The sequence below is a fragment of the Puma concolor genome, chromosome A2, assembly GCF_028749965.1.
Source record: "Puma concolor isolate L17-30 chromosome A2, mPumCon1.1.hap2, whole genome shotgun sequence".
Classification (NCBI taxonomy): Eukaryota; Metazoa; Chordata; class Mammalia; order Carnivora; family Felidae; genus Puma; species Puma concolor.
The window spans coordinates 8044376-8070845 of NC_141668.1; the positions used below are offsets into that span (position 1 = coordinate 8044376).

A 26470-nucleotide genomic window follows, 5' to 3' on the forward strand; every position below is an offset into this window, starting at 1 on the left:
ATTCAAAGCCAAATCCCCAAGACCTGAATGTATCTTGAGTGCCTGAATTGCCTTGTTTATGTCTTCACTCAAAGATTTAAACATTTGGGGCATTACAAGACCAGGTTCAGTTAACATACTTACCACATGACCCATCAATTCCAGTGCTAGATATCCACCAAAAAAACCCAAGAAAACATACGTCCACCTAAAGACCTAGATACAAATACTCACAGCACATTTTTATTTATTTTAATTTTCCATAGCACATTTTTTAAAGTTTATTTAAGAGAGAGAGAGAGAGAGAGAGTGCAAGCGCAGGGGAGGGGCTGAGAGAGAGGGAGAGACAGAATCCCAAGCAGGCTCCACCTGCTGGTCTCGAACTCATGAACCACAAGACCTGAACCAAAATCACGAGTCAGATGCTCAACCAACTAAGTCATCCAGGCACCCCTCACAGCACATTTTTCTAACAGCCCCAAAGTGGAACAACCCAAAATGTCCAGTAACAGGTAAATGGATAAGCAAATATCATCTATTCCCAAAAGAATACAAGTTGGCAATAAAAACCAAAGTACTGAAACGTGCTACAGCATGAACTCCCGAAACATCATGTTACATGAAAACCAGAACCAAGAGACCACAGACTATGTGATTCCATTCATTGTACAAAATGTCCAGAACAGACAAACTCTAGGGACAGGCAGTAGATCGGTGCTGGGTTGGGGATCAAGAGTGACTGCAAACAGGTACAACAGGATCTCTTCTAGGTGATGGAAATGCTCTAAAACCGATCTGTGTGATGGCTGCACAACTCTTGTCGCTGTACTAAAAATCACTTAATTATTATGCATTTAAAACTGAACTTTATTTATGATATGTGAATTATACCTCAATAAAGCTGGTAAGAAAAAAAACAGCTTTAAAGCATGCCAGCTACACATTTTTATGGGTCAAATTCAGCTCATTTCTAGAAAGGAATGTATCTCTCTACACAATGACCAGGTTTCTGCAAACATACGGCGCTCAGCCCAAGCAGCAGTATTATCAAGTATTCTACCAGAAAGACAACTTTCAGAACTGCTATTTAAGATGCTACCCAGAGAGGGGCTTATATTCTCCTGCAACACACAGAAGCAAGTGAAAATGTTAATTTGAAAGGCTTAGCTGAAGGTCCCAGAAGAGATGCCCTATGGCACATATGATTTACTGCCACATTAACAACACAGACAAAAACCGCACCAGGAGCTCAGCGGGTCTGAAAGAAATCACTCCTGGCTGCAATGATCAAGAAGGCTTCACAAGATGTGTGCTCTGAACCGCTTCTTGGGGGATGAACAGGATTTGAAGGGCAGGAGAGCGAGCGGGAGAGTGCTTCACGAGGGACGAAGGGCATGAGGCAGGAAAACGAATCCCACGAGGCTGGGGGTACAGGCACAGGACCCCAGGCCTCTGTTGTGAGTGGGCAGCGCAGGGAAGAGAGGTGTCTGATGTGACTTTGGAGATGGCAGCCGGGAGGCTCTGTGGACCTGGGATCCAAGTGTGCCTAAAGGCAGAGGAATGGATCTGGAGGCGATCAGAGCTCAGACACCGGCTGGACCTCGACTCCCAGCAACGGGAAAAGGCAAGCTGGATGCTCGAAACCACCCCAAGCAGGCACAGCGGGAGCAGGGCTGACCGGAAACAGGAGCACAGGCAGGAAGGAATGAAACATGGCAAGGCCTGCTTCTCAAACTTGTACCTACAAACCTCCACAAATTTATCTCTGGATTCCAGAATTTGGCAGACCTTACGTTAAAAATTCACAACTTAACTATGGCTGATGGGAACTCTCGACACAAACGCTCCCTTGGCCGGGTCTGACGACATCACGGCCGCATTTACCCTTGGACCCAGCGACCTCACTTCTAGCACCGTGTCCCCAAAATAAACTGGCCCAAGCCCACACGAGGTGGTCAACTCTAGTTTAGTCGCTGCGAAAGCCTGGACATCAAGCCCAAATCCACCGCCAGGGGGCAGGATTGACGGACGGCACATCCACACAAGGTGCCACTGTGCAGACCTCGACGGCTGATAACAGGGATTTCTCCGTGTGCGCCCAGACCGGAAAGGCACAGTTCCTTCTGTGCGTCGGGGGGGTAAATGCTAACACGCACGTTACGGACACGCTTTTCTTTTTCAGAAAGAAAAAAAATGGGAGGGTAAAGCAAAAACTAGTAAGAACGCTACCCATGGGGGAGGGTGGAGGTGGGGGGCCCATGGACAGAATTCAGGGTGATGGTGATTGTAGACGGGGAAAGAGTACATCCTATCTTCCACTAACCTCTAGCTGAAACTTGGCAATTCCTCCAATCGTGAACGTGGGTAACAGACCACAGTAGTTATGGCAGTACCTCTGTGCCACCAAAAATGCACAGATACTTTGCTTATTCTTTGACAGTTCTTGCCAGTATCATCTATGCTCACCCTTACTTTGGAATTACGGTAGTTATAAAACCCATTCACGCCGTAAGCAGGAAATGATGTTAAATGGGTTAACGTGTAATTCTCGGTGGTAGGCATGTTTGCTGTACTTTATTTAACATCTTTCATGATTAAAAAAAAAGTTATAAAACATCTGTGTCTCCCAGGAATCTCAAGCAATTACACCCCCTGCTTTAGGCAGTCACTTGGCAACAATATAATTGTACTTTTTTTTTTTTTTAAGTAGGCTCCAAGCCAAACATGAGGCTTGAACTCACAACCCCAAGATCAAGCACCATCCCATGCTCTCCTGACACAGCCAGAGGATCAACACTATAAATATTCATAAAAATAAACACTATTTACACTGTAAATAAATACGAACTCATAAGCGCAAAGTCTCATGGCAGTTCTAGGTTAAATGATGATCATCCACTCATAAATCTGTCTTTATGAACTTTTTAATATCACCAAATTCAACACTTACTGAAAAAGTTCTCATGCTGGCAAAACCCCAAGGGTTAAAGGGATTAAAGAGAACCCCCGAGAGAAAGGTGATATTATTAAGAAAATGTTACGTTTAGAAGCCTAAATCTAAAGGGAAAATAAAGAGCTTCCTTTTCATACACTGAATGGGATTAAAAAAAAAAAAAAAAAAGAACACCAAAATGAAACACCCAAGGCAGTTAAAAAATACAGAACCGGATTCCAAAGGAAATCACACCTGAAGAAATGTATTTAGTACTTTACAAAAATGTAAGTTGTCTTCAACAACGCAGATCAAATCTTCAAAGCATAAAGAACAAAGAAAGGTGGCGACTAGAGCATGCACGTAAGGGACACAGGGGAAATGAGTCCCTGCCTCTCACCCACCAAAAGGAGAGAGCGCTGCAAAGAGGGAACACACGGGTGGGAGAACCAGGGAGCCAGGGGAGGGCAGGATTATGAAATTCCAGCCCTCGACAGCGTCAAAGGTCTGCGAAACATCAAGGAAAAGGTCTGTGAGGAGAAAGACACTGACTGCAGTAGTCCCAGGGAACGGTGGTCTTTGAGAATGTAGCTCCCACAGAGCAGAAGCCACACGACAGCCAGGCGCAAACGGCCCACTGCTCAGAATGACGTGAGAGGACGCCGGACTCCATGTGGAGCCTGCCAGAGGCCTGCCTCCCCTGGTATTTGGTGTCGCAGGGGGTTCCTGGGACGAGCTGGGACCACGTGCTGACTCATCACCTCCATTTACCATGACGGAATAAAAGTGCGAGCAGGACACGAATTTTCCCTTGAGGTTCTAAAGCCAGCATACAAGCATGAATATTACAAACGTATAAATGAAGACGCACAGGACAACCAGCATGCTTCAGCTTCTACAACAAACCACATACCTTATTCAAAAATAACGTACAACCAACGAGAATGACTTACAACAGCGGTCTCCTAGAACAACTTCTTTGCAAGCCTCACAGATGAACTTCACGTAACCCTGAATTCAAAGTCTGATAGCAAGTTGACTATATTCTGCCTGCATTCATGCTTCCTACTGCTCTCTACAAGGGGGTCCTCTGGGTGATCTCACCATGACCCCCCCCCCACCTCAGTTCACCTCCAGGTGGGATTGAGAAAATACCATGCCAACCGCTACAGAGAATCAAAATCCAGTGAGCACTCCCAATCACATTCACTTAGAAGGCAACATGTGGTTCCTTCAACAATGCCAGTTCTAATGCTGTTAACTCATTTTAAATGAAAGACCCAAATACCAACTGGAGATTCAGATGAGACATAAATCAGATGTAAAAATGCCTAGTTCTCTGCCTGGTCCATTGCAGAAATTCCCCCAAATGGTAGCTTGCTTTCTTCCCCCTAAAAATATAGTAAGGGGGTAGGAGCTGATCCTTAAAGACCCATCTAATTCACCTGATTTCAGTCAGAAAATGATGAAAACCCATTAAGTGCATAAATACAAGGACACTTTTAATATGTCAAACATTATTCATGTAGTGTTTGTAAAACCTTCCTTAAAAATAAAAATGGAGCAAAATGAAACACCTCCCAGAAGATCACAGGAGAAAACCTAGATGGGCCTTGGGTGGGAGGCCAGAGGCACGATCCACAAAGGAAATCACTGATAAACTGGACTTCATGAAAATTTGAAACTTCTATGAAAGACAATGTCCAGAGAATGAGAAGACGAGCCACAGGGGGAGAGAAAGCATTTGCAAAAGACACATTTTATAAAGGACTGCTAACCAAAATGTATAAAGCACTCTTAAAACTCAGTTAGAAAACCACTTGATTAAGAAATGGGCCGAGGCCCCTGGGTGGCTCACTTGGTTAAGTGTCAGATTTTGGCTCAGGTCATGATCTCACGGTTTGGGAGTTCGAGCCCTGCGTCGGGCTCTGTGTTGACAGCTCAGAGCCTGGAGCCTGCTTCAGATTCTGTCTCCCCCCTGTCTCTCTACTCTTCCCCCGCTCGGTCTCTCTCTCTCTCTCAAAAATAAACATTAAAAAAAAAATGGGCGAAAGACCTTACCAAAGATATACAGACAGCAAACGAGCCTATGAAAAAATGTTCCATATCATGTGTCATCAGGGAGATGCAAATTAGAACAAGATACCTCCTACACATCTATTAGAATAGCCAAAATCTGGAACACTGACACCACCAAATGCTGGTTAAGAATATGGAGCACCAGGGGCCCGCATACACAGCCGGTGGGAATGCAGAATGGTACAGCCACCTTGGAAGACAATCGGCTGGTTTCTCAGAAAACTAAACATACTTTTACCCTATGATCCGCATCTACGCTGCTTGCTATTCACCTAAAGGAGCCGAAGACTTACGTGCACACAAAAACCTGCCCGTTTTATTCTTAACTTCCAAAAGTTGGAAGCAACCAAGATGTCCTTCAGTGGATGAATGGATGAGTCACTAACGTGTGGTACATCCAGACAACGGAGTATTAGTCTTTACTAAAAAGAAATGAACTATTGGGTCACGAAAAGACAGAGGAATCTTAAAGGCATGTGATGAAGTCAAAGAAGCCCATCTCAAGAGGCTACACACTGTATAATTCCAACTGTAGGACATTCTGGAAAAGGCAAAACTACAGAGACAGTGAAAAGATGAGCGGTTGCCAGGGGGTTGAGGTTGGGGGAGATAGAACACAGAGGATTTCTAGGGCAGTGAAATTACCCTGCATGATACTATAATGATGGATACAGTTCACTATTCCTTTGTCCAAAACCATACAATGTACCTCACTAAGGTAGGTGGTAGCATCAGCTACGGACTTTGAGCGATTTTGATGTGTCAATGTAGGTTATGGACCACTCTGGTGCAAGATGTTGATAACAGGGTGAGGCTGCGTATGTGGCAGAGGTATGTGGGAAATCTCTGTGCCTTCCTCTTTAATTCTGATGTGGACCTACAACTGCTCTTTAAAAAAAAAAAAAAAAAAAAAAGGAAGTCTTTGAAAAAAAACGAGAGTAGGGGCTCATTTTTTATTTTCCTATTTCATTCATGAAATACACTTATATTTTATAATCTGGAAAGCGTGAGGAAACAAAAAGCAAATATCAAATACCGTATTTGCTTGCTCTCCTGAATTCAAAATTAGGCTACTTTGCTAAGAATTACTGCTATTTGAGTAACGGACACTTCTAGCTGTTACTACCAAAACGGAAAACGCAGCAGTAACGAAGGGTCCTTCTCTGAAAACCAGGACGTCTCTTCTAGGACCAGGCCGGGGCTGGGGGGCAGGGGCCTGGGCCTCATTCACAGTTGAGTCCTCGGCACCGAACGCAAGGCCTCGGCGCACCGCAAGAGCTCCGGAGATACTGGTGAGTCTGCTACTCCAAGGGTTTAAGAAGACGCCTGAATCTCCGAGGATACTTAACACGAACCGACACAAAACCCACACAGCCCACTGGCACGCAGAGCTACTACGGACATGCTGTCACCCAGCCGCGGACGGGTGCTCTCAATTCCTGCAGGCAGAGCTGGGGCTGAGAGGAGGTACGTTCACAGGATGTAGAGGCCTTAGGCACAGCTCCGACAAGAATTACTGAAACGAGCCATAAAAAATCTAACAGCGATGGCTTTAAAAAAGTTAAGAAACGAGGCCAGGACTCACCGCTGTGGGGTGGGGTAAGCACAAAAGGATTTCAAGCTTCACAGCTTAGTTCTCTCTCGGCCTTTCCCCACTCTCTAAAAACTCGCAGAGGTTTGAAATTAGCAGGCCCTCACACTTGTACCAAATGAATCAATAGAGCTGCCTTCTCGTGTTCAATCTTTGTCTTTCTAATTATAAATATGTGCACATGCTAATTCAATCATTCCCCAACACACCCACACACAGGATTTTGTAATAATGAGAAATTTCAGATGTCATTAAGCACAGAATTTTCTCCTCTGAACATCTTAGGCATTAAATAATTTTTCTTCTTCAGCTTGAGAACTTGAACATTTAAACCAAGAGAGTCCTTTCAAATCCTAAAAATCCATACTGCACTCAAAGCCCTAAGTATCATTCAATTCATAACTGAACCTCCATTCAGCCAGTACATAGACCCTTCCTACTTTCATTACCACGTGACTTCCAAGGAGGGCGACCCGAGCTTCGCCAGTGTCAAGTGCTTTAGAAAACTTGGAAACCCACAGAAGACCTGTTACTACTTAACAGGTGCTGTACAGACTGACGGGTTTGTCCACAGAAACTGGTTTCCACTGCTGAAGACTGAATTGCAGATCTCAGCTTTGGCACAATGCTCCCGCAGATTTATTCAAGGATCTCGTCTGGTGCTGCCGTGTATTTTATTTCCAAGCATTTCTGTTTGCTTTAAAACAAAGAAAAACGGCATCAGATTTAATCACAATTATCTACATGTACGCTTTTCAAGCTGAGGGCTACAATTCATTGATGTGCGGATCACGAGATCAACTTTGTAAATGGCAACCGGAACTTTTTAATAAAGTAAAATAGAAAAAAAGAGCTCACAGAACATAACAAGAAGGTAAGGATTACTCAGTGCATCTTTTATCTCAGTTACACCTATGTATGTCCGGGTTTTCCCCATAAAATGTATTTCCTACTGTAGAAACAATTCAAGAAGCGTGGATCAGGGGGTGTCTGGGTGGCTCAGTCGGTTGGGCGTCCGACTTCGGCTCAGGTCACGATCTCACGGTTCGTGGGTTCGAGCCCCGCATCGGGCTCTGCACTGACAGCTTGGAGCCTGTTTTGGATTCTGTGTCTCTCTCTCTGCCCCTCCCTCACTCATGCTCGGTCTCGCTCAAAAAAAGAAAAAAAAAAGCGTGGATCGGCGTTACACAGGGCCATGACTTTTTCAAATACTGTAGTTAATATATAAACGTATGTAGACTTCAATTTTCTAGCTTCACGACCCAACCAGCTACGTGGGCTTGCATAAATTCCTCACCTTCTGTGCCTATAGTTGTGTGTCATGGGCAATAAACAATACTGACCTCACAGGGGTGTTGAAAGCAACAGACGAGTTACGTAAATACAATGTTTAGAAGAGCACCCTGCACGTAGGAGACACTTGCTTTTATTTGTAGTAACACTTCCACAAAGGTTATCAGGTGTCCTTGAAATTCCTAACAGTGGTACTTAAATTTAAAATACAACGAAAAACTTCTCAGGGGAGAAATGTCAAAGCGAGCATGTTCATATATATTTTAAGTCAAAATGAGGTAAATTAATGTTGCCTGAAAACGTCTTAATACCCTTGATAACTGATAATACCAAGAGCAGTACTTTCCAAAGATTCCCCTCAAAGTGTATCTGTCATCAAGAAGGTGGAAGCTTTGTATTCTGACGGACCTGGCGATCCAGTTGCTAACAGCTCAAATTTTCTTTGAAATCTCAATCTTTTTAATTTTTTCATGTTTGTTTATTTTTGAGAGAGAGAGAGAGAGAGAGAGCGCGCGCGCGCGCGCGCGCACGAGTGGGGGAGGGGCAGAGAGAGGGGGAGACACAGAACCTGAAGAAGGCTCCAGGCTGTCAGCACAGAGCCGGACGCGGGGCTCGAACCCACCAACCGTGAGATCATGCCGGGGGCCAAAGTTAGACACTTAACCGACTGAGCCACCCAGGTGCCCTGCAATTGACCTCCTTCTCTCTTAAAACTCATCCGAATCTTTCATTCTACCACCAAATATGTTCAACAGGATGCTTTAAAATGCCAGCTTAAAGAACGCTTCTTCCCTATCTTACCAGTTAACGGGTGCGTTGCTGTCCTATTGAAGCCACAAAGGCTGGAAAACCCACAACCGAAGAGTTTTCAGTGCTCAACGGCACCCAAGAGATTCCTCTTCCGTGCTGGCGCCGCAGCAATTTCGGGACCCAGGCTAACAGATAGATACACACAGCGAGTCACGGGGGCCCTGGAGGTGAGCGGGATGCTGGCGGTCCAGGAAACATCCTAAGGCCACAGGGCCGTGCGTGTGCAGACGCGCGCCCTTGGCTGGCGAGGCACCATCACGGGGGCCGCGTGCAGGGGGCCGGTCTCTCCCTCCCTGGGGAGGTTCATACACGGGGGCCGCTTCACTGAGAGGTGCTTATTTTACCACAACTGCCTGTCACCTTTCGTTTAAATGAAGTCTCAACTCCTAGTTCCCACGGTGGCGTTCAAGTACTCGCCCAATTTTCTGCACGCGGGGCGAACGGTTTCCCTCTCGTGGGTCAGTGCTAAGTCCTTAACCGGCATCGGCCACAAGGCGGGCTGCCAAAGCTGCCGCATCGCCAGGCAAACAAGACCGTCACCTGGTCCGGGTTTTCTCAAGCCTTTTCATTGCTTCACTCGCCGCGGCTACTCAATCAACCCTGAGTCAAAAATTCTGGTCAGCAACTGCCCTGAGCTAGGTGAACTTTGAAAGACACTTCTCATTTCGCTACAAATTGGTTTAAAAAAGGACACACAGTCCTACCTCAACACTCTATCTGATGTAGGGTTTTTAACATTTTGATTTGAATACATTCTAAAAATGTATTCACCCTACTGACGACACCAAGAGAAATCAAGAATCACCTTCCTTTAGCTGAAATGTTTCTGGTGCGTGGACAATAGTCTATTTATTTTGAGAGAACGACAGAGAAAAAAGAGGGAGAGAGAGAGAGAGAGGGACTATCCCACGGGGCTGGATCCCACAACTGTGAAATCATGATCTGAGCTGAAATCAAGAGTTGGTCGCTTAACTGACTGAGCCACCCAGGCGCCCCTGGACGAGGGTCTTGATTCCCAGGGTTTCTAGGAGCTTGATTTCGCCTACTGCTCCTGTGGGCCCACCTGTCAGACCTGCACCCCCTTCTGTGTACATGTTCAGTCACTGCCCCGAAAAATACCAGCTTGTTGAGAAAGTCCTTAGTAGCTATTACAATATCAAGTACTTATGTCCTCTGACATTACAAATACTGGGGAAAAGCTATGTGAGTGATACATAATATACGCGTATTGAACCTGGGCTTTGAGTCAATCAAATGTAATTAGATTATAAATCCAGTCTCTCAATTATCTGAGTAAATCATCTGGGCTCACAGAAAACGTGCCATTTGATGATGACCTTCAGTAACAGAGGGTTTTTTTTTTTTTTTCTTGAAGGCAGGTGAGGGTTGCTTTTTGGTATTGTTTTTTAATCTTCCTCCCCATGAAGAGTCAGAACAACCTGCCATATGCGTAACAAAGGAAAAAATGTGGTAAACCCATAACATCAGCTACCCCTAAGAGGATTCTGAAACAGATTTACATTTAGTATTTTTACCTTAAAAAAAAAAAAAAAAATGGAACCGTTCCTAATCAAGACAGTTCTAGTTGCAAAAATTTGTAGTGAATTTCTCTCAGGGTACACAACTGAGAGATACAAATGTACACAACATTTGTAGTCACTATGATACTGGTGATTTTTAGGTTATTGTTTAGAGGCAGAATAAGAAACAGAAAAGTGGCTCTTTTGCACCTCTACAATAATTAAACCCCACACATAAATATGCATAAAGAACATTCTACATATTAAGACTGTGACTGATTTTTTAAAATTTTTTTAATGTTTTATTTTTGAGAGAGAGTGAGATAGAGAGAAACACGAACGAGCGGGGAAGGGACAGAAAGAGACAGAATCTGAAGCAGGCTGCAGGCTCTGAGCTCAGCACAGAACCTGACGCGGGCCTCGAACCAGTGAACCGTGAGATCATGACCTGAGCCAAATTTGGATGCCTAACCAACTGAGCCACCTAGGAGCCCCATGATTTCTATCAACACACTAGTTTTGACTGGGGAAGTACTAATGTCTTTATTGTCAAACTCAAGTCTAACGTGGGAAGCCTCCAAGAAATGTCCGCCAACATTCTTGATTTCACATAATGTACTTCATTAACTTACGTTTTTCTTTCTCAAGCAAAGCTTTCAAGCTTATGCATCAAATAGCTTATTTTGAAAACCATCAAGCCATGTTTCCAGCTGAAAATGAGTATTTTTTAAAGAACACCAAAATCACAAAATCCAGATCCCCTCATGGTTCTGTAAGGGGGGAAAACACATGTATAAAAAAGGACATTTCAGAGGGCCTGAGCTTCACAAACAACTCAATTTTCTAAGGTAAAACTTACACATCAACACTTTGTAAAGAAACCAACTTATGCAAGGTATAAATGCAATAACTGTAGAAAGCAGCACATTTTAGGAGCAATTTTTTCCAAACTGGACACAGAGTATGTGTTCACTTAAGTCTATACTAGGCCTTCAATACCTCAAAACCCTCTCCTCCACGTTAAAAAAAACAAAAACAAAAACAAAAACAAAAACCCCTTTTTTTAATGTGAAACTGCAGTTCCATTCATTGCTGCCAAGACAGTCATCTGAATGTTTTAAAATTGCTTTTCACTACAACTATTACGGTAATCTACTGTCCTACGTACAAACACGCACACTCACCTAATACATCTACCAACAAAGCAACAGGTCGGATGTTTACCTTACACCACACCCAAACGTTCACAAGGAAATTTTAGTGCACCATGGTTTGTTGGTTAACAGTCTGTGAATCCTTCAACCACAGACATTTTCTAAAAATCAGCTCATCAGAAAAAAATGTCTACATCATAGGTAAAATCTCAAAGTTAACAGAACTCCTACGAACCGGTCTGATTTACTGGAATGGCATTAAGTTGTGTTCCAGAAGCATCGGGCCGGCCCGACACGCCCCTGGTGCCCGCCGTCTAGGAGCCCGTCGGGGAGCCGGGAGCGGGGAGGCGGGCGGTCTGCGGCTCTGCGCCCAGCGCGGGGCCGTCGGGTTTTTCTGAGCTTCCGGGGAGCAGGGGGGATCGCAAGCGGGAGGACGCTCGAGAACCGCAAGCAGAGCCCAATCCACGAAACCACGGGGACTCCCAGCCGCACTGGGGGCAGGCTCTCGTCGCGGGACACGTGGCTGAGCCTGAACACAGGTGCGGCAGCGCGAGGAGGTCACGAAGCCGGCACCGGGACCAAAAAGGAAGGTGCAAGTACACAGCATTGTGGAGGAAGAACTGGGTAGCTGGCTCACGGAATATGGAGTCTCTGCTAGGCGGCTAGCGAGAGAAAAGTTGGGCCCGGGGCAGGGAGCGGTGCAGGGAGCGAGACGGAAGTCTCCTGGGGCAGGACGGGTGGGGAGCTCAGTGTGGATGGAGCTCGGCAGGAGCCAGTGAGCCAACGGTTAGAAGCATCACAACTACCTCCGCGGAAGCAAAACCGCGAAGCCCCACAGCAAAATAAACTGGAACAGAGAATCAAGTCAGGAGAGAGCTCCTGAACGTCCACTAAAAGAAAAGATACAACTAGAAGAGCAACATATTCTCCACAGAAGCTAATGTCAAGAGATCTTTCAAGCAAAAAAAAAAAAAAAAAAAAAAAAAAAAAAGGGGGCGAACTGGCTGAAAACTTTGGGAATCACTGCCTGTTAAATTCCCTCCTTGAAAAGGCCAAAATGCTCCAGAAAACAGACCTGGTTATGCTTCCCAAACTAATCCGGCCTAACACCTCCTGAGAACACTGTTCACACCCTGGAAACCACCAAGCTCGAAATGCAGGAGAACCCATGGGAGAGAGCAGGGAAGAATCCAAGGCCGTAAAGGGACACCACTTCTGATTTTCAACGGACTGAAATTTCCAGTCCAGGCAGTTTCAAGTTATAAAGAAAAAAAAAATTTTGACCTATCTTTGTAGTGAATGCCATAAACCAGTATTTTCCAGGTTTAAAAAGTACTTTTAGCAGGACCCCACCAAGAAAACGTTGGGTGACGCACGCTTTGACTGTGTTGGTGTTCCTCAGCACTGACTATAAATTAATGCTAATCCATGTGCTTAAAAAAATTGTTTTAAGATACTTCCTGTAAGAGCATTTAGGATTCAGACACGGAATAAAGTGAAGCAGAAATCGCTTCTAGACAACTCCACACCTAACCGTATTCGTCAGGATCCCAGGCTCTACGGCACCTCGCACACAGTGCTCCCAAGAACACAAGGGCCTCCAGACTCCATTATCGGTGCTTGCCAAAGACACAACAAAAATGAACACGTCGATTTACTGAGACCACTTGCTACTTCAAGGCATGTTGTCACCTATGAGTCTAAAATCAATGTGTTCTACAAAACAAAATACATTCTTTAATACGGTAGAAGGGTTTTCTTCCCTCAAAGGCTGTATTAAGGGTCCGCCTTACACGGACACACAGACATACACACCCTGGAAGACATATATCCCCTGGAAGATCTAGATCTCCCTGTGACAAGAGCAACATATACTAACATGTCAAAGGTCCCTCAGTGTGCAACCAAGTATTTGCTAAATTTATTTATTCACAGATCTTCTCTCTCACCCCCGTCACTTACATGTCACAGAACACAGATGGACAAATACGGCTCCAAATGACAACAGTGAAATTGCAGTAAACGTGTAAAGTGGAACACCTTCGTGATAAAAGTGACGCCCCAAAACCCCACAAAAGCAAACGAAGCTTCACAATATCAAGCTGATTGTATGACATGCCTCACCAGAGGAATGCCCCAGCTCACCTACAGACATCAAAAAACAACCCGTACGCGGCAAAGTCACCAACACACAGAACATTTACAAAGTACCACTGAAGGGAAGACTGGGCAAATTGCTCAACAGGCTGAGTATCTACTGCATCACTAAGCCTCCCCTTGACCCCGCCTTTGTGTTTTTTGAGGCCCCTGTTGGTGCTCTTTCTTCACTGTGTCAAATAGGAGATGCTGACCGGGGGAGTCTCTGAACACGGGTAAAATGTCCCGGCACTGCGTCCAAGTTCACCATCAACCAGGAAGGTGGAGGAGAGGCTTCCGTCCCAAGTGAGGCATTTCCAAGGAGCAGAAAGCCAAGGGAGAGCAGCTCCAAAGTCACCAACGAGGGTCCAGCCTGGTCTCTGGCGCTGAGTAAATGCTGAGTAAAAAGTGGTGCTACTACACCTAAGATGAACCCACAAGGAAACCTCCTGGATTTTGAATGTTTCACATGGTGGAAGTCAGAAAACACCACTCTGGGACTTCCTCTTCTCCACCCTCCCGCAGGTGGTGAAGCACTCGACTTCTCTCCGGTCTGGCACAACTGGACTCTGGGCCGGAAGGAAGGCAGGCCTCATTCCATCCAGCAGGGAGGGAGGTTCGGGTTCCGGCCTTTCCCCCACGTCCTGACTTCCGGCTGCTTCTCGGGCACACTTAACTACTTCAGTCACGACACGGTTAACTAACACCTACATAGTGAAGGCATTTGAGTCCTGGCATTTGGTGCCATGTTTCCTCGATGTACCTCTTTTCTCCTAAGTCCAACTGCATTCCTCATTTGTGTCATTTAGAATACACAATTTAAAACTGCACCTATTACTAGGAGTTATGAAGTCAGCAAAAAAGGATAGGAAGCTCACAGCATCACCAAGAAAAGGAAGCTTCCACACCAAAGACAATCGGTCAGTAATGAATCCAGTGTGAGAATTTACTAAAATCTCAAAATTATGAGTTTCATGAGATTAAGGTGGTTTCAGGGAGATCATGAACCGTGAGGGGACCTGAAGTAGCTGAAGGATGAAGGTGTGGGGGAAAGAACGGGAAATTGGGCAGCCCTCCCCGCACACACTGAACCGTCAGTGACAGCACGCCGGCGCGCAAAGCCAACACCAAGGCCGTTTCCACGCAAAACCAAGCAGAACCGCCTCGCTCCAAGGAGACCCACCAGCTCCACTGCTCTTTCTGTGGTCGTTTTTACAAATTAATCCACTGTATTATACATACACGTGCACTGTAGAAAACGGGAGGAAAAAATGAAAACCAGAAAAACTAAACTAAAAATAGCCCATAAATCCACTGCTCAGAGATCATCACTATGATTTTTTGGTTTGTCATCTTTTTATTTAAGGTATGTACTCACATACCACAACCCTAAAATTTTAGACATTACAAATAGCTTTTTTATTTTTTATTTTTTTAACGTTTACTTATTTTTGAGACACAGAGAGACAGAGCATGAGCGGAGGAGGGTCAGAGAGAGAGGGAGACACAGAATCCGAAACAGGCTCCAGGCTCTGAGCTGTCAGCACAGGGCCCGACATGGGGCTCAAACTCACGGACCATGAGATCGTGACCTGAGCCGAAGTCGGACGCTTAACTAACTGAGCCACTCAGGCGCCCCTACAAATGGTTTTATAGCATGTTTCTGTCACTTGATGCTCAGTGAATAATCATTAATACAGAATTACAGAAATGCAAAGTTATTTAAAAATGATGAAATAATTGTCCTTAACAGCAAAACACTGAAAACAAACGCTCAAATGATGGTGTTAAATAAGTGTCCTCATGAGAGCATCAATCTATTCATCATTTCCGCTCTTAAATTTTAGAGTGAGTGATTTCAAAGGGCACACATAGTTTGTAAGCTTGTGTCAACAGATTTCTCTCGGAAAAGTCATACTAAATTACTCTTTCTAGTAACGCACGAGTGGGCTCGTTTCTCCATATCCTCACCTGAAGCGGTTTATTTTTTCTTCTATGCCAAAATTTTTAAGAACAGGATCTCCCTGATTGGCATTTCTAGGAGTACTGCTGGTGGAGCTGAAACTTTCGTTTCCTGCTCCTTCTTTTAGAAAGTACTAGTTGGCGCGTTTTGTTTTTTTTTTTTCCCATGGCAGAGGAAGGTGCCTTCTATATCCTATGGGTTTACAAGTCCTCTTTCTGTAAGGAAAGTTAAATTGCTTGTAAGTTTATAGTATCTCTCTGTTTGCCATGTGTCCTTCTGTTTCTGGCATTTTAACATCCAGAAACTTAATTATTCTGATTTTTTCCTTTACAGGAATTGTTTTCCCTTACAGTTCCTACTTTCGGTAGTGCGCTGGGAGAGGCTTTCGCCATCTTAAGATCATTTGGTTTCTTAAAAAATTTTTCTAGGGGTGCCTGGGTGGCGCAGTCGGTTAAGCGTCCGACTTCAGCCAGGTCACGATCTCACGGTCCGTGAGTTCGAGCCCCGCGTCAGGCTCTGGGCTGATGGCTCAGAGCCTGGAGCCTGTTTCTGATTCTGTGTCTCCCTCTCTCTCTGCCCCTCCCCCGTTCATGCTCTGTCTCTCTCTGTCCCAAAAAATAAACAAACGTTGAAAAAAAAAAAAAATTAAAAAAAAAATTTTTCTATCTATTGTTTCTGAAAACATTTTTTGGGAAGACATTAAAAAGCACACGAGTTCACCACCCTAGAATTACAACCAGTTTGCACTACTTTAAATATTTTCACCAGCGCCTACACACTTCATGCACACAAGATTTTAAATGGCTGCACACATTCATTCTAGGTCTTCCAAAATACTTTCTGACACAGGCCTTTTTAAAAATCACAACTTGTTAGATCTGAACAGTCTTAAAAGGGTTTTATACGTTTTTGCAAGGCCAATGAATCACACCCAATTTAACAGTCCTGAAGTTCCAGAACTGTTCATTTCTTTCTATTTATTTTTTTGAGAGACGGTGTGCAAAAGGGGAAGGGGCAGAGAGAGGGAGATCGAGGATCTGAAGCAGGCTCTGTGCTGATAGCAGAGAGCCCGATGCAGGACTTGAACTCGGCATGAGTTCATGACCTGACCGAAGCCAGACACTTGACCAACTGGGCCACCCAGGTGCCCCCTGAACTGTTCACTTCTATCCCATTAGTGCCTAATGACTCTCCTTCTGTGTCCACCAGTTGCTGAAAGACCAAGAAGAATAAGCATTCTTGGCGGTCAAGCAGAGTTCTGCACAATGAATTCGGTTGTCGTGATGGGTTATCAATCTTTAAGGCACTTCCATTCTGATCTCTTCTCTTTCATAGAAAACACTCAGGAAGCAGCTGTCTGCAGTCCTGAGCTCCGGAGTCTCTCTGCCTCGTCCTAGGCTTCACCACCTACTAGGTCTGACCTTCCGTACTCAGAGCCTCAGTTTCTTTAGCTCTATGCTGTGAGGTAGATTAGGCAGCGGTACCCATACTTTATGAAGTCTGGTAAAAATTCCAGGTGGGAGTCTGTTCTTGAACACAGTAGGAGTTAAATGAATGTAGACACAGGCAGGGTGCTAGGTGTAGGGGACAGATGGATGGCATACGTTCCCAGCCCTGACGGAGGTCCAAATAGGGGGAGAAACCACCCAGTCCAATCAGAGGGTAAATTGCTGGGACAGGGACCCAGGCCAAGCCTCATGGGGTGGCGAAGGGGGGGAGGAGGAGCGCGGGGGGACTCCTAGCCCTGGATGGGATGGGACAAGAGGTCGGGGTCTAAGTGGAACCATTTTGAAGGAGCAGGAGTCCGTCAGGTGGCAGAGGGGAAGCTCGAGCAAAAGCAGGGGACAAAAGCCCAGCACAGGGAAACGGCCATAGTGTTGCTGGAGCAGGGAGTGGAAGCCAGTGAGGGGACTCTGCTTACTTGATCCAAGTTGCCCAAAGGAAAAAATTTAAATGACTATCAAACTGAGGTTTCACAAGTCTGTTTTTCACACATGAGTAAGAGTATGCTTTAGAGGACAGTTTTTCAAATGCTGTTAAAAGCTGTGACATTCCCATGGCATCCACACACTTTGAAGGCCTAAAGAAGTCTTAAAATAGTATCGATTAAAAACCATCTTATTTTACAAATAAGGAAATACAGGCCCAGCAAAGTTAAGCTGGAATCAGACCCCAGGTCTTCTCTATCAAGCAAAATGTTCTATGCAAAACGTCCTCGGCAAAAATAAGTGAATAAATAACATACATATGGTGGGAAAATATCTGTGTGAATAAAAAACCTTAACATCATTAGGCATCATAATTCTGTTTAAAGCATGATTAAACATACGTGTTATAAACAGGGAGCTGAAAGTCCTTATTAATAAACATAAGGGCCTTCCTTCCAAATTTCATTTACTCTTCATTTAATGTTTGCCCCTCAGTTTTGAAAAACAAAAGACCACTTTACTGACAAAGTACCAGGTATCAGAAAAAAGAGCAAGGTGAACCCAGAATTGGCCCTTAAAAATAGGACACTCTTTTCTCTAGGTACATCTCAATGAGAAGTTCGAAATAAGCCAATGCTCCCCTGAAGACCTCATATTCCAGATTGACTCTACTGCTGAAGATAGAAGGCCGGGGGCTTTGGGAACTATGTGGGGCTGAAACAGCAAAGAAGAAAAACACAAATACATTCCTAAGTTTCTGGGGGCCATGATTTTTAACTTCAAGAATGGCAAGTAACAGCCCCTCAATTTAAAGTACCTTCATTTTGGGACACCTGGGTGGCTCAGTCAGTTGAGCATCTGACTTCGGCTTAGGTCATGATCTTGTGGTTTGTGAGTTGGGGGGGGGGGGCGGGGGCGCTTCGGATTCTGTGTCTCCCTCTCTCTGCCCCTCCCTTCCTCACCCTCTGTCTCAGTCTCCCAAAAATGAATATAAAAAAAATTCAAGTACCTTCATTTTAATTTTCCATGCTGAAAGAAAGGCCCACTGTGCCTCCTGGGGATACTAGGAGGGAGTTTCTTTAAACAGAAACAAAAACCAAAAAAACAAACAAAAAAGGGCCTCAAGGAAAGAATGGCCTTTCCGAGAGGTGAGGTCACAGAAGACTCCAGTACCTCCGCTGGGCGCACCTCAGCTCTTCAACAGGGAAGGGCCTCAGCTCCCAAGGGATTTCATTTCAAAGGCAAGGCTGCAAATACTTAACCTGGCGGAAAATACTTCAATCTTGTTGCAATCGATCAATTGATAAATAAATAAAAAGTTTTTTTAAAACTGTAAAGCTGCACCTTAAAACTAGTTCTGAAGGGGGGAAAATGCTAATTAAAGTTTTGCCACTTGTTTTCTTAACACTTTCCTGGATTTCCACAAAGAAAACCCGGGCATTTTTCCTTTGGGGCACTGTATTGGATCCTGGGCTAACAGCAATTGTAATGAAATTTGCATTCCTACCAGCACAAGCGCAGTGCTTTCTGCAGCCCCCATCAGAAGTGGCCACAGCCCGGGGATCAGAACTGTTTTGGATTTATTGATTCAAAAAACAACTGAGGTACCCACAGCCGAGGTCTATCCTATCGTGGGGGTGCACAAATAAGGCATATCCCTTGCCTTCAAGGACTTCATAGTCTGAAAAGTGTGAAGGCTGTAATGACAATCAACACTAAGTTACTTACCTCGTGGATACTCAGCAAGAGGCAAAGGAGTCTTAGGGGCTGTTAATTAAGGTGGAAGGAAACTGCAGAATCAGCTGAGGCATTCGTGTGTCCCTTCGGCCTCTTGATGTGGTCTCCCAGACATTAGGACTGGGAGACACTGCTGCAAAGAGCTGAGCATGTGGCTCGGAGGGGAGGCATGAGAAATTCAAATACTAGGCTAGCTACCGTGTTTTTCTTTTTTGGCAAAATTGTTTTTAAAAGATGGCGCCAACCACGGAAAAAAAAGCTTAATATTTTCAGAGAGTAATTCAGCCACCCGTCTCAAACTTAATGAGCACTCTCCAGAAACCCCCCCAAATGGGCATCCTAGGGTTAAAGTTTGTGTGCTTTGGAATTGGAAATGCCGATTCCTCTTACCAGGGAAAGCAACAAACAGCACTGCCAAGTAAAAAAAAACCAAACCAAAAAATTCTAATATCCAAGAACCTTTTTAAACAAAGAAAATCTCCTATCCGACCCCCCAAATTCCCTGACAAAACTGGTTTTGCTTTTCAAACATTTCCTAGTTTGCTACACAAACCATAATAAATTCTCCAGGATCTCAGAAAATCAGGTAGGCAACGTGGCCACAAAAAGAGGTTTTAAACTTAAAACTGCACACAGTTTAGGTCCTAAAAACTCAGGGCTTAAAGTTAAAAAAGTGAATTTAGTTCCCCTTCTGCCACTCGGAATAAGTGCATTTCAAAAACAGCGTGACCATTTACTCCACTCCTAACTTGGACTGTTTTAATGCCACTTCGGGGAAGGGCAACTACACACAGCACATAAATAACTTAAGTTAACTGCAATTCCGTATTTGCACACTTACCACTAACGCCAGCTACGAACTAAAAGCAACAACAGCGATCCAATCGGAAAAGAGAATCCCGGTTTTGGCAAAGAGCTCGCTAAAGAGAGAAAACCCTTAACTTTGGGGATCGGTCTCAAGGAATGTTCCTAAAGCAACTCCCTCAGCCTTTCCGTCCAGGGACCCCAACACCGCACAGGTGGCGGAACCAGGCTGCCGGCGACCCCGCCCCACGCCGGCCGCCGGCGCCCCGGGTTACCTGCAGGGTCAGAGCGCGCTCCCGCCGGGCGCAGGGCCGGGGGCGCGCCGAGGCCCGGCCCGACTCGCGGGCACCGGGGCGGAGTGGGGGGGGGAGCCCTCCTTCCCGTTCGGCCGCCGCACTAGCATCCCTGCGCCCCTCCACGGTCCGCTCCCCCGAGAGAACGGGGCAAAGGGGCGACTGTGACCCGATAATAGCGTCCTGCACAGTCGCAACAATGCAGGCGGGGAGCCGGAGAGCCTGCGGGCGGGGAACCGGAAAGCACAGCCCGGCTCCGCGGCTCCTCCTGCGCGCGAGCCCAGTACTTTCCTGAGAGCACGAGTCGGGGGGAAAAGCGCCGCACGGGGGACTAGCGGTCCCGAGGGGTTGGGGGGGTGGGGAGAAAGGGCACCAGCCCGGGCGCCCCGCGGGGTCGCCGTACGAAAGGGGCCGAGGCGCGCACGCCCGGGCTGCCCCGAGCCGTTCGCTCGCCCGCCCAGCCCCGCAGCCCGAGGTCGGTCGCGGCCAGGAGAGAGGCCGGCGCCACCAGGCCGCCACCTCGGGTGCGATGAATCGGGTTTTTTTTTTTTCTCCCCCCCCCCCCCCCCCCCGCTCCCCTCTCCCCTCTCCAGTGCGTAGTCCAGGCCTGGTCGCTCGGAGCCCGCGTCCGGGGCCGCGGCCCGGCCAGGCCCGAGCCGGCCGGGGTGACTCAGGGCCGGGCCCCGCTCGCTTCCCCTCCCGCCCCAGCGTCCTCCGCCCACGAGTCCCCGGGCCCGGCCGCCATTCCGCCCCGCTGCGGCTCGGCTCGGCGGCTCAGGCCTCGCCGGGCGCCTGGGCTCGGCCGCCGCGGCCCCAGTCACTGCGACACCGCGGCTCCGGCCCGGGCCTGCGCCGCCGCCGCCGCCGCCTCCCCTCGGCCCCGGCGCCGCCGCCACTCACCCTCATTTCCCTTGGTGCCTAAATGGCTCGGGCGACGTCTCCACCTGGTCGCTGAGCCCGGGCCCCGGTTAAATCCCCGTCCCGCCAAGGTCTGGCTGCGTCCCTCAGCCGCCGGGGCTGCCCCGCCTGGAGCTGCGTGCGACACGGCTCCCGCCTCCTCCTCCTCCTCCCCTGCCCGCCCGCCGGCCCTCCTCCCGCCGCCGCCGCCGCCGCCTGCACCACGCAACCTCCGCCCTCTCGCCTTTCGTCCTCGGCTCCCCGCCCTCCCGGCCTCACCGGCTCCGGCTACCGTGGGGGAGAAGCTGGTGGGGGAGGGCCGGAACGCACCGCCATCGGCGTCCGGGGCGGGGGAGCCGGGAAACCGTCGCCGCCATCTCCCCACAAGCCCGAGGCGCGGGAGGGGCCCGGAAACCTCCCGCCCGGCGCGGCCACTGCCCCGGGGTCGCCCCCCGCGCCGGCCGGGGCCCCGCGAGCGGGAGGGTGTTTCTACCTGAAAGCCCGCGCGGCCCCTTCCCCTGGGCGCCCGCGCCCTCCCCGGCCCCGGCGCACCGTCTCCTCCTCCGGGTTTTAGAGCCTCCCTCGCCCTCGGGAGCCTCTGAGGACCCGGCTTCCCGCCACTTCGGACCTCGCGAGGAGGGGGTCACCTTTTTTAGGTTGGGGGCACCGGAGCAACCGCCCCAGAACACCCTGGAAGAGAGGGTCTTGCACCTCCGCCCGCCCCTCCGCTGTGCGCGCACACACCACACAACGCCCCGAACCAGCATGGAAACACCACCAACACGACACCCGGTTAAGAAGACGCCCCCCCCCCCCCCCGCAACATCCCCGACGGGCCGTCGAGCAAGTCCGGGCCGGGCAAAAGGCCCCGAAAACCGGGCACAGGCTTCAGAGAAACGTGTCGTGGGTTCTCGAGCCCCTCTGCCCCCGCAGGCCGTGGCCCGCAGCGCCTGAAAGCCTGCGCTTCTCTGTGTGTGCGTCTCTCTTTAAAATCTTTTCCAGAGGAAAAGCTAGCGAGGCTCCCCTAGGTCAACTCTTTGACCAAGTCTCTTTTGGCAAACGACCGAGAATCACCTTATCATTAATCTGGGTGGGGGGGCCAGTCAAGAACAGAATAAGGATTGACAGGTGGGGATGGGGTGAGGCGACTAAAAAAATACTGTTTTCAGGTGTAACCCGGAGTCGTTAATGGCATTCAGTCGGGATTAACTGTCACTTGGGCACTTGAAACACGCTAAACGCTAATTTTTGGAGCACCAAGAGCCCCTGGGCTTCCTCTGCTGAGAGAGGGTGGAGAAAGCATGGACTTGGGCTCAGTGAGGGGCTCCTGCTTCAATATCACGGTTCCCAACATACCAGAGAGCGGGCTGATTCCATGACCAAGAAAGGATTTCCAATGATCCCAGCTGGGCGAAAGATGCGGGCGCATGTCACTTCCCGTTTTGCTTCAAACCAAAACAGGACCGAGATTCTAGGACCCCCTTGGGGTCGAAATCCTAGGCCCCGAGCAAAAGCTGCCCCTCAGAGTCCACAGTTTGTCCTGAGTAACATGGGTTTTTTGTCCTGAGTAACATGGGTTTTTCTTAGAAGTATCCCACTGGAAACGCGTGGCTCCCTCTATTCGAAATGTGGTCTTCTGTCAACATCTAAGTACCTTCAGAAGTACCACATCCGTAGGGGCGCCTGGGTGGCTCAGTTGGTTAAGTGTGCCACTTCCGTTCAGGTCATGATCTCCCGGTTTGTGGGTTCAAGCCCCGCATTGGGCTCTGCTCCCTCAGGGCAGCACCAGCTTGGGATTCACCGTCTCCCTCTCTCTGCCCCTCCCCCCACTTGCACTCTCTCTCTCTCTCTCTCTCTCTCAAAATAAATAAGCATTAAAAAATAATAAAATAAATAGATTACCCCGTCAAAAGAACACTTAGATGTATTCAACAACTTTTTATGGGCCTGCCGTAAGATGGACGCTAAAACTGGGAGGCTTGACCCTGTGGAGGATGGTTTCCACTATACCTATACGGCTTCTTTGATATCATCATTTCTTCCCCTTACTGGAGCCTGTGCTTTCCTCCGACAACGGTCTATCTCATTTCCATCTTCCTAACCTGTGTTCTTCAATGTTAGCATTCGGCATGTTCTCCTTGTCTTTGACCTCCCACCGCTAATATACCAGCCAACTCTCCCTTTACTGTTCGTTTTTCCCATTTTCTACTTTTCTTTGGTGGAAGTATTTCATCCACCTACACCACCCTCTCTACTTCTCCCTGCCTCGGTGCCTGGTGGTTAACTGGCTTGTATCGTTTACTTGCCACCCACCTGAGCTATCATTCTTAGCCGGTTAAACTATTCCATTGGCTTTTATAGCCACTTTACAACCAGGCTGCGTCTACACATCTACTTGAGGCGGGTAACCTTGACTTATACCTAATAGATCAAGGGCGTCTACTCTCTTTCCACTCCAAAAAAATCCTTCCTCCAACTTTCTCCCCCATCTCAGCAAAATTGATGGCCGCCTTTCAGATGACACAAAGTTTGGAGGGATGGTTGCCTGGCTAGGTGTCAGAATCAAACCTCAAAATAGTCTCGGACTAGAACATTAGGTATAAACCAGTGAAATAAAATAGAACTTTACAAATCTAAAGCCATACGATGAAGTTCAAAAAGCCCAAGTTTTCGATTCAGGCGGACCCTGATTTATACCCAAACGACTCTCTTTTCCTCTAGTTAAGCCAACTGTTAAATGGGGATAAAAATACTTACCTCCTAAGGTTGTTGTGAAGGGTAATGCGTTTATAATTCCTGCACAATTCTTGAAACACCAAGTATTGGTTCCCTTTCCTTTCTTGTCTTCCATAAAATGTCTTCCATTTTCTAAGTCACAGGGACCTGAAAACTCAAAATTCTGACCTGTCACCATCCCGGGCACCATCCTAGAGAAATCTTTTGTCTATTTTTGCTCAGTCTGTGAGAGCAGGAATTATCATAATCATACCCATCTTCCAGCGAAGAAACCCAGGACTTAGAAAGTAGACAATTTGCTCCAAATCACTCAGCTTGGTCAATGGCATAACCCGATCCAGTGACTCCCCGGTCCATGTGTATCCACTCTTCTAAGATATTTTCCCACGCTAGAATGTTCCTTCAACATCGTTTTCCTGGTTCTGATCTCTTCTCTCTCCTTCCAGCCTGCGCAGTGACTGGCTGCAGATTGTTCTTTCCCGGCTGATAGCTTTGCCCTCGTATTTTGTCCTTTCAAACTTTTTAATACACACCCTTGCCGCCCTCCGTTGTTCATAGGGTTGCTCTGACCTGGCACGTAAGGTTCACCAGAATCTTGTCCTAACTTACTTTTCCAAATGTATTTCCAGCCACCTCCCAAAAGGAAGTCCTAACTTCATCCAGTCTTGTTGGGCCTATTTGTTGGCCCATAAATACCAGCCTTAAAGCACTATTTCTGAGTGCTTGCTTCCTCCTTGAACAGAAAAATTTCCCTCTTCCTTTCATACGTTTGCAAACCCTGCTCCCATTTTGAGCTCACATCCCCTTCTAGGAACCCTGTTTTGCACCTTCTACCCAGGCTTTTGTGATCTCTTCCTAATGGCCAACTTCTCACAAGTGCCTTTAAACTAGATGATCTGTGCCTTGGGTCATGCAGTATTTCTTAAAGTTCACCAGGCCCCTCAGCATTGTCCCTAAAGAACACTGAAGAATATTCAAACATAGATGTTTACTGATCCAATGAAAGGGTACCGTGCCACTGGACTAGCCATATGAGCTATTATTTCTAAGACATGCGTAAGGAATTAGCCATCCAGTGCAAAGTAAGTTCACTTAATGGGATGGTTCCCCAAACTGCCTTTGCTTCAGAATCACCTGGGGACTTGAATACTGATTTTAGGGCTCCTTCCAGATCGACTGAGTCCAAATTGGGTGGGCAGGGGCAGGGAGGGAATTTGAAACTGCCAGAGTTTGTTTATATCCTGGCTTTACTACTTATGATGTGGGTGACTTTGAACAGGTTACTTAATCTCTCTGTGCCTCAGTTTCTTCGTCTATGAAAAGGCGGTGATAAATGTTCTCATAGGAGGTTGTTGTAAATTCCATACTTAATAAACATAACCAATGATGCTGATGATGACGACAAAGAGAAAAAAGAAAGAATTGCCCAGAGCTAATCTGGTGACTTGAGTTTGGGAACCACTGATCTAACGTTAACGTGTCAAATTGTATGACCTTAAAACTTTTGGTATTAGCATTAGGACATATTACAATAAGTCTTATTTTGAAAGAGCGTATTTTAAGGCAGAGGAGCCAAGTAAACAGTTTTCAATGAAATTCGTTTATTTAATCCAAATCATGAGATGTCTATGATGTGTGATTTTTTTTTTTTTGGAAATACCGGTTCCTCTTAGAAAAATAACTACACACGTGCTGTAACTACTATACAGCTTCAACCAGCTCAGTTTTCAAAGGAAGCAGGAAAGAGATGGGATGATACCAACATTTCTTCCACTGAGGACAAGTCATACATCCTTGAAGAAGCAGATTTTTAAATCCTCTACTCCTGTAATTCATGAGAAAAGATGCTAAATGTAAGTGTATATAAATTGAGAAGCAGAAATTTACTGACCCAGGCGGCAAACTAAATAAGTCTGAATGGGAAACATCGGAGAGGTAGCCCCGCCTTCTCAACTCCTGACTTATAAATGACCTATATAAACAAATACACAAAGGCCTTGTTTTTTATTACCTGTAAGTTCACCAGAGATTTGTGGGATCAGGCTCTTAAAGACTTAAATAGCTGTAAGAGTCATTCGCACGTAAGGATTAACTACTTCAATCAGTTTGCTTTTTTTTTTTTTTTTCTAACACGGATCAGTCAGTAGCACCTCAAGAAGGGAAAGCTTTGGGCAAATCAGGATTCAAGAAACAATGAGCACCTTGCAGCAGGGCCGAAGGCCTTGAGGCCGGAGGTTTTGGGGAGAGGAGCTTAAGCAAAAGCACAGAAAGGGAAAACAAGATGGAAGTATTTAAAAACCGTACCTGACCAGCTTCAGATTTTGCATATTGAGAAGTCCTAGGCTGCTTACTTTGGGGACCCATAAGCCTGAAAATACCGTGGTAAGGTAGTCATGAGGTATGAAGGTCTTCGAGGTCTGACCTGGGAGACCTGCCCCCCATTGTAACATTCTGTGAGGTTGGATCACATTAAATTACAACTCATGTTCAAGTGATCCGACCTAACCTCTATGAGATATTTGGAGTTCCAAAAAAATGTCCGAATCACCTCTCCCAGGAAGACTTCTGTGACAACCCAGGGCATTAGGTGCCTCTCTTGGGTGATTTTTTTTTTTTTA

The 26470-nt window shown here is 46.9% G+C and overlaps 1 protein-coding gene across 2 annotated transcripts in view; it reads right to left on the bottom strand.

Moving 5' to 3' along the window:
• The window catches only part of CUL1 (cullin 1), a 105024-nt gene extending 83500 nt beyond the window's left edge, over nt 1-21524 (bottom strand). Inside the window, exon 1 of one of the 2 annotated variants that reach the window (XM_086687570.1) lies at nt 21396-21524. The gene's annotated coding sequence lies outside the window, so the exon portion shown is untranslated. Of the gene's footprint in view, nt 1-21119; nt 21276-21395 lie in introns of those variants that run through there. The other variant, XM_086687561.1, reaches the window with a different exon arrangement.
• Nucleotides 21525-26470: the final 4946 nt, after the last annotated feature.